General features: G+C 35.8%; 1 long non-coding RNA gene across 1 annotated transcript in view; it reads left to right on the top strand.

The window, feature by feature from the left end:
• Positions 1 to 13138, top strand: part of LOC132371984 (uncharacterized) — a 71098-nt gene extending 57960 nt beyond the window's left edge. Inside the window, exon 3 of the long non-coding RNA XR_009505050.1 lies at positions 13051 to 13138. This is a non-coding gene — a long non-coding RNA (uncharacterized LOC132371984). The remainder of the gene's footprint in view (positions 1 to 13050) is intronic.
• Positions 13139 to 14029: the final 891 nt, after the last annotated feature.

Genomic DNA, 14029 nt, shown 5'->3' with positions numbered 1-14029 from the left:
GGTTGGATATCGAAGACAGAGAAAATAGGAGAATAGGCTAAAAACTCCCACTTGTAGCAAGTAAAGGTGGCTGTGAGTTTCTATTTGATTACAGAATTGATCAAATTATAAAAATTTTTAAAGATCTCTAGTATTCTGTCATCAGTCTTACATATTATTTCTCTTCTTATGTATAGACTAAAGAAAATTTATTTAGGATCCAACTGAAAAAAGAAAGAAAGGAAATATAAATATATAGGAGTCAACTAGAAAAAGTAAATGTTTCATTAATTGATCCAAGTACACTTAAGACTCTATTTATTATGATGACCTGGAAAACTTTAATTGCATTGCTCCACTTGGCTCTGGTGTGTAGGTAAATAGTAGTAAAAAATTCTGTTTGCTAGCAAACTAGAGGTAAACCAAACTATATTGTTTGCTGTTCCCATAAATCCTGGATACTGTGCTCTGCTTCTGGTCAGAACTCAATTATTCTTGTTTACTGACCTACCCAGTAGTATAAATATATGTAAAATATGATTGCAGTATGGTATTCTAGCCTCAAAACTGATTTATTACACCTTCCTCTGAGAGCTTAACACAGATAAAAATAGAACAGCAAGAAAATAAGCAGCTACTGCCTTTCATAACCGACAACACTCTTTGCCTTTCCCTTTCACTCTGCCTCCTACACCCACACTGATGGAACCAGATAAACACATAGAGCTGAATTGTTCTCCCTTTGGGTCATAACATCATAACTATGCTTGAATGTTATCTGTCTTTCAGCTTTACTAAGGCTTTTGCAATAATAAATGTAAGTTGTGGTCTGTCTTAAGGGTATTTGCATTATGAAAGGAAATTCTTGAGGACTGTAAAGAAGCCCTAGGATCAGTAACTGGAATTGTGGGAAGAGAGGTTCTTTTGGGGGGGAATGCCCTGTCCCCACATTTTTGGTGGAGCAGCAAACATAAACCAGTTGTTTTTCATAGTATTTCTGGTTATAGATTTAACCTAGCTGTCTGCAAGTGCATCCACTTCTGGGCATGTGTGTGTGAGTGACCTAAAGATACTAGAACCCTTCCCTCTTCCAGTTCATGAGAGAGTGAATAAATAAAGACTTGGCAGCCATCTCACAGAGGCTGCTGACACCTGCTCTGGACAAATCCCAGGGCAATGTGCTTTCTATCTTCATTGCGTGTTCTGCGCGAAGGACTAAACTGTTTATCCTCCATCCAGCTAAAGAGATTATATTTCATGGCCAGCTGGTTCCCTTTGAGGCTGACTTTGGCTCCTTAAATATGATACTTGTCTAGATAAATGTTTAAGTTATTTAACAAAGGACATAAAAATCACTTTTTCTTGGTAGCTTTTTTTCACTTTTCATTAGTCTAATAGAGATTATTCATGTTTGCTGACAAATTTCGTTTTGTTCCCCCTCCCCCAAGAACAGTATTAAAAAGACTAATATTTTATTACTGTAGAAAGAATGCTTTCTACTTTATCATTATTCATAGCATTGTTCTCCTGAGGCTGTGAATATGATCATAATAGGTCTAGAGTTATTGGCTTTCATTTAATATAAATATTCTCAACTAATTTTGTGGGGAGGATTTTTTCCTTTTGGGGTATTTCCCTTTGGTGGTATGTAGTAATTTCCACACTCACCTCTCCCACTAGACTTGTGTGCTTGGACTAAAAAACGTAAGTCATAATAAAAAAAATGTTAAGAAGTATACCTGCTTCTAAAGATCCACAGACATTTTCCAAACCCTGCAGTGAATACCCATAATGTCTATTGCGGCGCGTTGCACACAATTTGCATTCTGTCTTCCTTGTTATTTGAGTGAAAAAGATGTAAATTGTTTGAATTATCTGTGTTACTATCCCCAAATCAGAAGTGGATCGTAATATCAACACTTTTCATAAATCTTCTGTTATGGGTTATTTTGATGTTTATGCTGCTCATTTTCACGGAGCCCTAACCTGTCAGTGTGGGCTGGATCCTCATGAATGCAGCGGACTCAGATGTGACAAAGATTCAGGCTGTTTCATTACAGCCAGTTTGCCTGGTTTCACATAAAAAAGGGAGCCTAGAAGTGTAAGTCCCTGAAGATCAGAAAGCAGCCACCATGAACTAAGCTAAATGAGACACCTTTGATTTTTTTGGGCATGACTGAGAAACCAAAGGTGCAACAGCTGTGTAGGGAGAATGCATAGCAGAATGGAGTCATGTTATCTAGGTTTAAGGACCAGATCTTCCCAATTACTAACGTGTACTTTTGGATAAATTACTTAACATCTCTAAGCCTTAGTTTCCTTACTTGTAAAATGGAGATAATAATAGCATCTAACTCATAGGGTTGATGTGAGGATTAAATGAAATCATACTACTAAGAGGACATGGAACAGAGCCTGGCACCAAATAAATACTCAATGAATGTGAGCTGTTAAGTCCTGTCTGCCACAACTACTCCTTGACTCTGAACTACTAAAGCTCTTGGAATCTGCAATGCCCATTTTGGCACTTGATCATGCATTAATTCATCTATCACCATCTACTGAGTGACTTTAATCCCCCTTAGATTGCTGAATATGGCTCACAGTGTTTAAGATAGCAGATTGCCTATTTTAGTGCTGTTCACATTAAACTGATCTCTGATAAATATTTACTCAAAGTTCTAGGTCAATACGAAAAAAGCTAAAGGAATGTGGTACCCTATTAATGGAGAAAAAGTACCTAGCTTAGAGAAGCCTGCTTTATTCCTCATTGCTAGAATATTGGGTTTAATTATGGCAATCTACACTCTGAGAATGACACTGATAACAAGAAGCAAGTAGGGAAGAGTCTAGAAACCTTACATTTTATGAGGAATGGTTGAAAGGAATGGATGGTGCAGTGGATGAGAATGTCTCTTTTCTTGATGTTAGGTGCTGTTGGAGAGGTTTGCCGTTTTTAGATTTTCATTTATAGTCAAGTTTTAATATGAGTTCCTGAGGTTGAATTGGGGGTAGTTACCATCAAGAGTCACCCATTTTAGAAGCCCTTACTCTTGAAGCGACTATGGCTTTGTTTCTAAGTCAGTTCTATTGTCCTTGCCATTTATTTTTTCCCAAATAGTTCTCCCTAGAGTTTCCTAAGTCTTCATGAGCTTCTTGAGGGAGTGCCTACCAGTTTGCCAGAGGGCTTCAGCATTGTTGAATCCTGAGTCAAACTCTCACTATGCCTTGTCCCCTAGTGTTAGTAGGCTCTAGAGCAGTGGAATAGAAACAGGTAGAAAATGGGAACTAACAAACTGTAGATAGCCGAGGGGGGTTCAGAGGGAACTGGGTTGGACAGAGTGGATTCAGAGCTCTGCCTCAGAGCACGTACTTGGTTTGAAGATCAACTCTACAACTGTGCTGCTATCCCTACCCTCAATTTTAGACTGCCCTATACTTTGAGGATTCACTCTCTGTCTCTCTCTCAAGTGATTTTGCTATTCAATTTATTTTAAATTACCAGTGCAAAAGACCATGGTGTTTTCTATAAAATAAAAGATTTGCCATATTTATACTATATTTGGTTTGGAGACTGAGTGTATAAATATGTGGATCAAAACTATCAGTGAAAGCACCAAAAACTGCTTTTTCTCATGATCCGATGTTTGGGATTACTGAATTTTGCACTTAGAAACCAATTACTTTGATTTTATGTTCATTTTTGTTTCTAAAATTGGAGATAAGTGCAATTTCAGACTGTTATTTGCAAGTATTTCCCCATGTGGATTTTCCTGCCCTTGCAAGCTTTCTACTATCCTGACTGCCTTTTACTATAATGGTGGCTCAGCTGTGTGTTTTGGATGTTTTGCTAACAATTCAAACTTGCTGTTTTCCCATCACAGTGATATTCTCCATTACTTTTCATTCTGTTTTGTTTTTTAGCAATAGCTGCAATTCATGTAATTGTAGGACATTTGTTTGATATAAACTCTTAGTCCTATCTGGAAATATTTAAAACACTGTGTTCTTTGGGAGCACATGGGGAATAATATTTTAACACATAGCTTTTATTTTCACTGAGCTGACATTAAGCCAAGGTAATTTTGTTCCATGTTGTGTAATGTTCTCACTTGTGATTATTCCTGCAGGTTTCTCATTTTCTTTTTTTAATCACAACAACTAAAGGGCAAGAAACAGCTGCTGGAGTTACGGTTGTCAGACATTTTAGGTAGTTTTTCCCTTTGCATCAAACAGTTCTGTTGAAAATACTAAACTGTGTATATGTTGAGATTGCCACCCGCTGGTGAAGTAGAGAATTTCCATTTTAATGAGTAATTTAGGAAAACTTATTTGTTTTCTCTTTCTAGAGTATGAATTTATATTTTTAGGTTTAAAAAAATATATTTTAAACTTTACTAGAAGAATAAAGAATTTTATTATTATGGAACACTTTAAAGCTCTACTGGAAAAATTTTAAAAAATCATCATTTTGAAACTATTTAAATATCTATTTACATCTCTCATAGCCCCTACAAAGGGGAGAAGAGAAAACAAAAATCTCAGAATTAAATATGCCTAAGTGTTATCAGTGGTTGCTGTTGAGTACTAAGATTAAGAGGGATTAAAATAATTTTTGTTGCTTCTTTACACTTTTATTTAGTAACATTTTTTTTTCCTACAGAAAGCTTGTATTGCTTTAAAAGAAAATATAAATCTGAAGAGGAAAAATAACTCTATGTGTGTATATAAATCGAAATGTAAGTCTTATAACAGCACTTTATAGAGTGTTAAAAAAAAAAAGTACTACCCTAAATCAATGCCACATTTAACTAAAAAGATACAAAAGGAACAAAAGCCTGGAGATTGAACTGCAGCTTTCATCACTCCACTAGCACACATTTTAAATTCAAATGCATACATAAGAATTTATTATGAGATGAAGATGCCATTTCAAATTCATGTGCAAGGATGCTTAGTTACCTTACATCATTTACCAAATACATTCCAGATGTGAAAAATTAAAAATATACAATGAAATAAATTTTTAAATTAAAAACATATAAATTAATATTTAGGCTAAGCAAAAAAGCAAAAGAAAAAATTATAAAGGAAAATACTGGAAACTTCTGTGTATAAATACAGAAAAGCAAATGATAAACTGGGAAAAATATTTATAGCGTATAGAACTGACAAAATAAATAAGACTTTAAGAAAAAGGCCTATGCGCATTTGAAAAGAAAATTAACCTCATTACTAATCAAAGAACTATACGTGTTTTTAAAACTGAAAAATTTAGCTATAAAATGGCCAAGATTTTAAAAATGTTGTAGTACTCAGTGTTTTCTGATAAATGTTTCCCTTTCTGATAAAGCTTTCAAATATCTGGCATGTTAAAAGTGTGTTGCTAGGTACATGAAAGATGATACAGACAAAAGTACTCCATATTATAAAACTATTCTGCTATTTAAAATTATTCCTTAAAAGGACATTTAATAACACGGAAAAATGCTCATATAGAATTTAGATTACAAATAGGGTTTAAGTAATAACACAATTTTATCTATATCTATCTCTCCAGAAGGATGTTATTCCAAAGTTTTAATAGTGATTATCTATACCTCCAGAATTATTGGTGATAATTTCCTTCTTCATTCACTTCTGTATTTTTAAATTTTTTTAAAACAAAAAAATTGCAAATGTATAAAATATTAAAATTCCTTTAAAATTAGGGTACAAAATAATACATGTAGTTTTATTACTATTTTAATAAAGATAAAAATATGTTATATGTACATATGTATATTCATAATTCATACACGTAGATTAAAATTATTTGAGAGTGTAACCATACAATTATTTGTATGGTTATTGCTATGATTATATTTCCTAGTTAAAGGTGATTATTGTCTTCATCATTCATTTTGTAATAATTTTACTACTGATAAACAAAAATGTACATTTCATATATATATATGCACATATATATGTAATCTTTAGGAAGATATTTATTGGTGTGGAAAAATATTCATGAAAACTTTAGTTAAAAAGATGAAAAACTATGTGCAGTATAAGTAGTTTGTTCCCAAATTGATCGAAGTAGAAGCCTATATCTATTTTATTCATACATGTATATGAATAGATTTTTGAAAACTTGGAAGGGCATGTCCTAAAGTTTTAATCGTGATTATCTATAGTACAATGGATATAGCTGATAGTTTCCTTCTTCATTCATTTCTAACTTTTTAACTAGAAACAGTAAAGTATTATACATACATACATATCAAATATGTACATTGATTTGTTTCCTTTAAGTATGTGCAGTTTATTTTGTATTGATTTTACCTCAGTAGAGCTGTTAAAAATATATAGTAAAATACTGTGCTGTACAATAAAAAATATATACAACTCTTATCTTTTCTTTCTAAAAAGAAAATTTAATATTTAAAAAATTCAGAGTGTTCACATTTTACTAGCTCAATGTTTATTCCATCCATTTATAGGTGTATAGAATACCCAAGACATTTAAAAATATCTCTTCACTGGCATTTGGCATGGTAACGAATCAGCTTTTTAAACCAGTTTGCACAAATTTGGATCTGCACATTCTTTTCTAAGGTGGGAGTGTGTGGGGAGGTGGGTAGAATATTTCCACTTACCAAGATGTTAGTCCCTAAAAGGAAATTAACATTATGTGCAAGGAGCTGACTACTTTGTGGAAACATTCTACTATTATTTCATCAAAAGAAGGTAGCTTCTTATGATTAACAAACTTAAACAAACAAGCAAACATGATATGACTTTTCAGAGGGAAACCACTTACCCAGATATTAGAATATCTTATTAACACAAGCTTGGCTTCAGCAGTAATTTTATTGATTATGTGAACTGTTAAATAGTCCATCTGCAATGCAAACGTAACTTTAAAAACGTCACATCAATTTATTTTCCTCAAGCAACTTCAGAACTAAATTAAACCCTTGATTTGATGCAGCCATCCTTTTCTGATAAAGCTTTCAAATATCCGGCATCCTAAAAGTGTGTTCCTAGGTACATGAAAGATGATACAGACAAAGGAAAACACTGTCTCAATCACTTTTTAATAAAGGAAAATATACAGCTCTCCTGTGTAGCTGCACACTACCTGACTGGAAGGCAATACCAATATATGTCCAGAGGTACGATGATGTATCTGCTAGTCTCGCTGAGCTGTACAGAGACCTTTTGCACAGATGCTCCTGTGTGACAGCTGGCTGTGTAGTCTGTTCTGCCTTACCTGCAAGGCTCTCACTCTAAAACCCTAGCAGCTAATTTTAAAATAGTAATGCATGGCACAGGCCTAAAGAATGAATGAAAATACTCGTCCCTGAGGCATGTCATGAGTTGATTATAATAAAAATTGCTTAATTATTTATTAGCAGTTGCTTTATAAATTACTCACTCTGGTTTTGCTGAAGGGTATAAACTGTGAGATGGGAGAGAAGAGCTAGAGAAATAAAATTGTCAGGGGACACCGTGGTTAAGGGTTTCAGAGACCACACAGATGCCTTTTGACTTTATCCTGTAAGTACTGTGGAAACAGAAATCTTTTAACAGGGAATTGAAAGGTCAGATTTGTATTTTCTCTGTGTGATGGAAGATGGATTGCAGGGGGACAGGAAAAAAGGCAGGTAGTAGTTAAGGTGAAAGACCATGAAAGCCTGAAGTGAAAGGTTGCGGCACAGGTGAAGAAGAGTGGAGGAAGCACCAAAATATTTAAAAGGTAAAGCATGTAGGAAAAACATTTAGAAGGATTTGGTTGTTGAGTGAATATGGGGGCCAGAGGTAAAGCAGAGGAAAGAACTGAGTTTTCTTCTTTATATAACTGGGTAGATAGTAACATTCTTAACTGATATTGAAATGACAGGTGCTGATGTCGATTAGATGGGGAAACTAAGTGGCTGGTTGAGCTACTTTCCTAATGGATACATGCAGTCACTCAGAAATTTTACAAGAGCAAATTGTATGGACAGACATACAATAAACAATGACAGTAAAATTACAGACAAAGCCCTCTGACTAAATCACAGAAAGCCAGGAAAACATAAGAACCTTTTTATGATGCTGATGTCAGGGATGTGGACAAAGGTGGAACAATTAAATTGCATTAATTGTATTTGTTATGTTGCAATGGTAATGATTTTGCTTGCCATAATAATGAGCTCTGTTATAATAGGCATTCGCCTTGCATCTCACCTATTCATTCATTAGAATGAAGTTTTATTTTTTTCCCTTTTACAAAGTAAATACACAATAAGATCAAATAAATTTTGATGATTGCCAACAGATGGTGAGGGGCTCAAACTCAGACCATCTGATCTTTCGCTTTTCAATTCTTTCCGGCTGTTCTTTCTACTTAATTACCTTCCCCTCACTTCCTAATCCCTTCCATGTAATTTTACACCAAGATGGGGTCTAGCACTCTCTATTAATTTTCCACAGCCTATACTGCTTTCTGATAAGATATTCGGTCTTTGTAGCTGTGTTGCTAATGTATCTAAACAGTCTGGTTTTAGCAGAACCTTTCAATCCTACTTGAACCATGTCTTTGCTCAATTTATTAATTCAATTTAATGTTGAGAATTTAAAACTTACTCTTACAGTTTGATCTCATTTCACATCTGACACCAGATGGATCAACCACCAGTAATTTTATGTAATCAAAGAACTATTTTAATTGACCTGTCTTTTAAATCCTTCTCATATGAGACATTTATTTTTTTCAGTCACCGAAACAGCCTTACTAGAGTGATATATGTGTTTCAGTGAGAAATTTCCTTTATTACGTGAGTGCATCTATGCATCTTTTATGAATGAAGGAGAGAAAGTATTGCTGTAATAGGTATTTTAATGATATTTTAGGGAAGCGCGTAAAGGGTAGGAATTTATGGAAGCTCAGAAGGCACCTCCTAAGGTAGTTTACTGTAGACTATGTGTATTTATATAATCCATGTCTAGATAGAACCTTTCTTTTCTTTTGACAGGTACGTTTGAATGTCCAGTTCAACATAAGGAGGCTGTTGTATAGTTCTGTTCAATAGTCCCTAATAGCACTGCTTTACTGAGGTGAACTAACAGAATTCTGTTGATTGAAATTCCTGAATTATAAATGTGTTCTTGTGTTTCTGTCATGTTTAGCAGTAGTTTGTTTAACCAAATCCTTGTTCTTTGGATACAGAAATTGCACACCAAAAACTACATATCGTTAAGCATTTGTAATAAAATAAGGCTTAGTTTTAAAGACATCATCTATGTTTTTTGAGTATCATTTAAAAATAATCAGTTTTCTTCTGATAATGGAAATATTAAATGTTCATTTACATTTTTTTGAAAAATTCAGAAAGAGAAAGGAAAGAAACCTGACAATACTCATGTCTCATTAAGGGTGATGGCTATTAAGATGTTTACATATATCCTTTCTGGATTTTTTATGCATGTCTTTATAAAATGAAAAATTTTAAACAAACTTGGACTTATATAATGATTTATGTAGATAGTCACTACTTTTTAAAAAAATATTTATTTATTTGGTTGCACCAGGTCTTAGTTGCAGCAGGCGGGCTCCTTTGTTGCAGCTCGCCAGCTCCTTAGTTGCAGCTTGCGGGCTCCTTAGTTGTGGCATGTGAACTCTTAGTTGCAACATGCATGTGGGGTCTAGTTCCCTGACCAGGGATCGAAGCCGGCTCCCCCTACATTGAGAGCGCGGAGTCTTAACCACTGTGCCACCAGGGAAGTCCCACTACTTTTAACTTACGTGAATTTTAGTCTGCGTGTGTGAGAGAGAGAACAATTTAAATAGATTTTTAAAATTTCCTGTTCATTTTGTTCATGAGTGTATGCCCTGGAATAAGCATGAGATAGGGGATAGGAATTTGCTATTTCCTCAATCATTCTCAATTTCTCTGTCTCTTATAGTATGTGCATCTTGCTACACTGACTATGATTCTAATGGTAAAAATATATATTTTCCTACAATGTGGTCAAAACTTAAGCCAACTGCTTTGATGCTCAATCTCAGAAACAATTATCTATTCTGATACTAAAAAGAAAAACTGTGTTGAAGTTATAGTATTTGGTGTCCAAACTGGAGATTTTCAAGGGTAGTCTTAACCACATGAGATTTTTTTATCATGTGCTGATTTAAAACCTATCTCCTGTATGAGATGCAACTTCACTGTAATATACTTGTTTTAGTATATGGTTATTAATTTTTTCTCATATCATTAAGTATTCTTTGAGAACATTTAAAATAACTGCAATGCAATCCATTATATGGATGTGCCATATCTACTTTAACCAATCCACTACTTTTTAGATATTTGATTACTTTCCAGTGTTTTGCTGGAAATAAGGCTATGATGACTGTTGCACCCAAGATATGATGTGATGGTCAGTCATTATTTTTGCACATGTACCTACTGCTGTTGTAGTGTCTTTCCTTCAGGCATTTTTAGCACTTTCATGCTGGTGAGATATAGAAGCTAGGGGAATGTGACTTTACAATAGCCAATTGGAGGTTGCCTCCAATGGAAGAGGGGGCAATAAAACATACATTTTAAATACAATCTTTGGTATTTTTTGGAGACTTCTTGCCATGACACCTCCTGTTCAGAGGGTTGGATTAGCGCTTTGTCATGTGAGCCAGTTCAAAGAGTGTATTTGCTGTGGCTTTTTTGAGAGCTGCAGTGTTCCAGTTCTTTCTGTTGCCTTCATTCTGCAGATGAAGAATGACATGGCATTTCTCAAAGACTTCTGTGATTCATGTGCTTGTCCTTCAGACTGGCATAGCTGTCCTTCAAAGCTTAGGTTGCCCTGAACAGCTGCATTGAAGGATAGCTGTGCGTTGCTCTGACTTGGACAGTAGAAAGAAAACCAGGGTCTCACAGCTTTATGAGAAACTCTTCATGTAGACTCTCCTTGTCCAAAAATCTTTAGAAAAATCAAGGATTCATTTCCTAGGATACATTCCTAGATGTAGAATAATGACTTGTCAAAAGTGTAAACATTTTTAAGGCTTTTGATACATACTGATAAACTGCTCTCCAGAAATTTTGTACCAATTTATATATGAGACTATATATGTCATAGTCATATGTCACTATATGTATCACTGTATATATCATGTCAACTATATATGAGGCTGATCTTTTGGCTGAAACATTATTATTTTCAAAAGAAGCCCAGCCATAGACCAGGTGAGGTTTTACTTTGTATTTCTTTAATTGCTAGAGGAATTGAACAGTCTTTTTGCATGTTTAATGACCTTTAGTCTTTTATTTTTTAACTCACATTCTTTGTCCCCTCTCCCACAAGGTTTTTGGTGCAAGCATTTTTAAATAAAAACTAATGTGTAAGAACACTTTGTATTAAAAATAATATTCAAACCACATGAAATAAGATACATATTTTTCAAGAGAAAGAAGTGATAGGAGGAGGGTGAGAAGGATAGATAGGCAACATACATTCAAGTAGAATGGCCTTTCATGCGCTCACCCCCTTTAAAAATTGCCCCACCCATGGCTTCTGGTGCCTAGGCGGTCACCTGTTATACCACATGACTTTAATGATCATAGTTGATGGGATGTCTACTCAAAGGTCACGAGTTAATAGGCTGCCAAGGGATATATGAACTGCACTGGAATGTCTCCCTAGGGAATTAGAATAGCAAGTTAAAAAAAAAAAGATTGCCAATTAATAGCAGATCTGAAAGGACAAACATGCAGAATATGAATGAGCCAGATTAATGGTGGAGCTGTAGAGAAAAGAGTCACAAATTCCTGCTCCTGAGATCTCTAAAGCTACCTTAAACAGCCACATTCCAGCTCCAGTTTCAGCAGAGCTGTTTACCTTTCCTGCTCTTATTCCTCTATGCATCACCCTATCTCTTAAACTTCCTTGAGTGGACCTCTATTATTTACATTTAAGTGAACCTGAAGAAACAGAATGATTCGGAGGAAAAGTACCTATGATACAGATTTAAAACTATCTTATTTACTACAACTGTATACATATCCCAGCAGAGTTTTTTTTTTTTTTTTTTTTTAATGGAATGGTTCTTAAGTAACCACTTCTTTTTTTTTTTTGAAATTCACGTTCTTTTATTTATTTATTTATTTATTTATGGCTGTGTTGGGTCTTCGTTTCTGTGCGAGGGCTTTCTCTAGTTGCGGCAAGTGGGGACCACTCTTCATCGCGGTGCGCGGGCCTCTCACCATCGCGGCCTCTCTTGTTGCGGAGCACAGGCTCCAGACGCGCAGGCTCAGCAATTGTGGCTCACGGGCCCAGTCGCTCCGTGGCATGTGGGATCTTCCCAGACCAGGGCTCGAACCCGTGTACCCTGCATTGGCAGGCAGATTCTCAACCACTGCGCCACCAGGGAAGCCCCAGAGTTTTTTTAATAGTCAATAATTCTTTCATTTAACAATTTGTTCAACATAAAATCATTGAGGGGCTTCCCTGGTGGCGCAGTGGTTGAGAATCTGCCTGCCAATGCAGGGTACACGGGTTCGAGCCCTGGTCTGGGAAGATCCCACATGCCACGGAGCGACTGGGCCCGTGAGCCACAATTGCTGAGACTGCGCGTCTGGAGCCTGTGCTCCGCAACAAGAGAGGCCGCGATAGTGAGAGGCCCGCGCACCGCGATGAAGAGTGGTCCCCACTTGCCGCAACTAGAGAAAGCCCTCGCACAGAAACGAAGACCCAACACAGCCATAAATAAATAAATAAATAAATAAATAAATAAAAGAACGTGAATTTCAAAAAAAAAAAAATCATTGAGCATGCAGTCTATATTAGGTATTGGGCTAGGTGGTAAAGGAGATACAGAGATGAATCAGACAATCGCTGTCATCTAGAAGCATATAGTTCAATCACACTTTTCTACATAGCATGGTCTTTCATTACTGCAGATTGTCAGATCAATGGTGACCAACTAGTTGCTAGGCAACTTGAAATACGGGAATACAGAACTGATGCACCTTCATTATGATATGAATTCTTCTTTGAAATGTTTGTCAAGAATTGTGAAGGGTCTGAAATTTTCTCTCCTTTAAGCCTACGATGTGAGCCTGCCACGGTTTAATAGATGCTGGCAGAAGACGTGTGACTTCTGGGTCAGAGACAAAGGACTTTATTACTCATGGCAAGGCAAGCAACATGATTTTTATGTTTACTTCTGGTCCTCTTGCCCCCAAGTCCCATGGGGGCATGCAGGGCAACTCGATGAATGTGTCACAACTGAGGAACACCAAGCATAGGGAACCCAAATCTTTTAAGCAAACCTGCCTGACATTTGGCCTGTAGGGAAACATCTTTATTATACTGGATAGTAACTTGCCCTCCACTCTGGAGGGAGACACTACCTCTGTCTTCCAAGGCTGTTCACTATCACTATATAAACATCCTTGAAAAGATAGTCCAAAACAAAGATAGTCAGTGCTTTTGCTTGCAAGACATTTTGCAGAAACACCATAAACCCTTAGAGAATTGTATTCCAACAATGTTCTTTCTCTGGATACTTTCTAAAACCATTCAAATGTTCGATTCTTATTTCTATTAACTCTAAGTATCTACTTAGAATAAGTAAGATTGTCCCATATTCCCCCATTTTTACCGTATTCTTTTTACTAGGTGTATTAATCAAAACTGGTTTTTTTGTTCGTTTGTTTTACATAACAGAAACCAATTTTCTCTAACTTAAGCAAAAAAGAAAGTTTGTGGAAGGATACTGGATTATTTCATAATTCAAAGAACAACCCCAAACTAGTACAGTTCTGGGACCTCATCAGCAGAAGTTCATAGTTGTCTCTAGAGTATTGTCATTAGCATGCCTCAACTTCAGTGGCTGTCAGTCTCTGTCATTCTCCACTCCAAGTTTTAAATTCTCAGAGGAGAGGAGTGGAATGGCCCACCTTGGCTAAGGCTCTGCCTCTATCTTTTAAATTATGTCCAAGGGGGAGGGGCCATAAAAGCACACAGACCTAGTAAATCTTGGCTGTTCCCAAATTAGGAGAGAGTTTCTTGGCAGCTTTGG

This window comes from Balaenoptera ricei, chromosome 9, assembly GCF_028023285.1.
Source record: "Balaenoptera ricei isolate mBalRic1 chromosome 9, mBalRic1.hap2, whole genome shotgun sequence".
In the NCBI taxonomy this organism is placed as follows: domain Eukaryota; kingdom Metazoa; phylum Chordata; class Mammalia; order Artiodactyla; family Balaenopteridae; genus Balaenoptera; species Balaenoptera ricei.
Note: the sequence above shows the minus strand (reverse complement) of the source record. Positions and strands in the feature narration are given on the sequence as shown.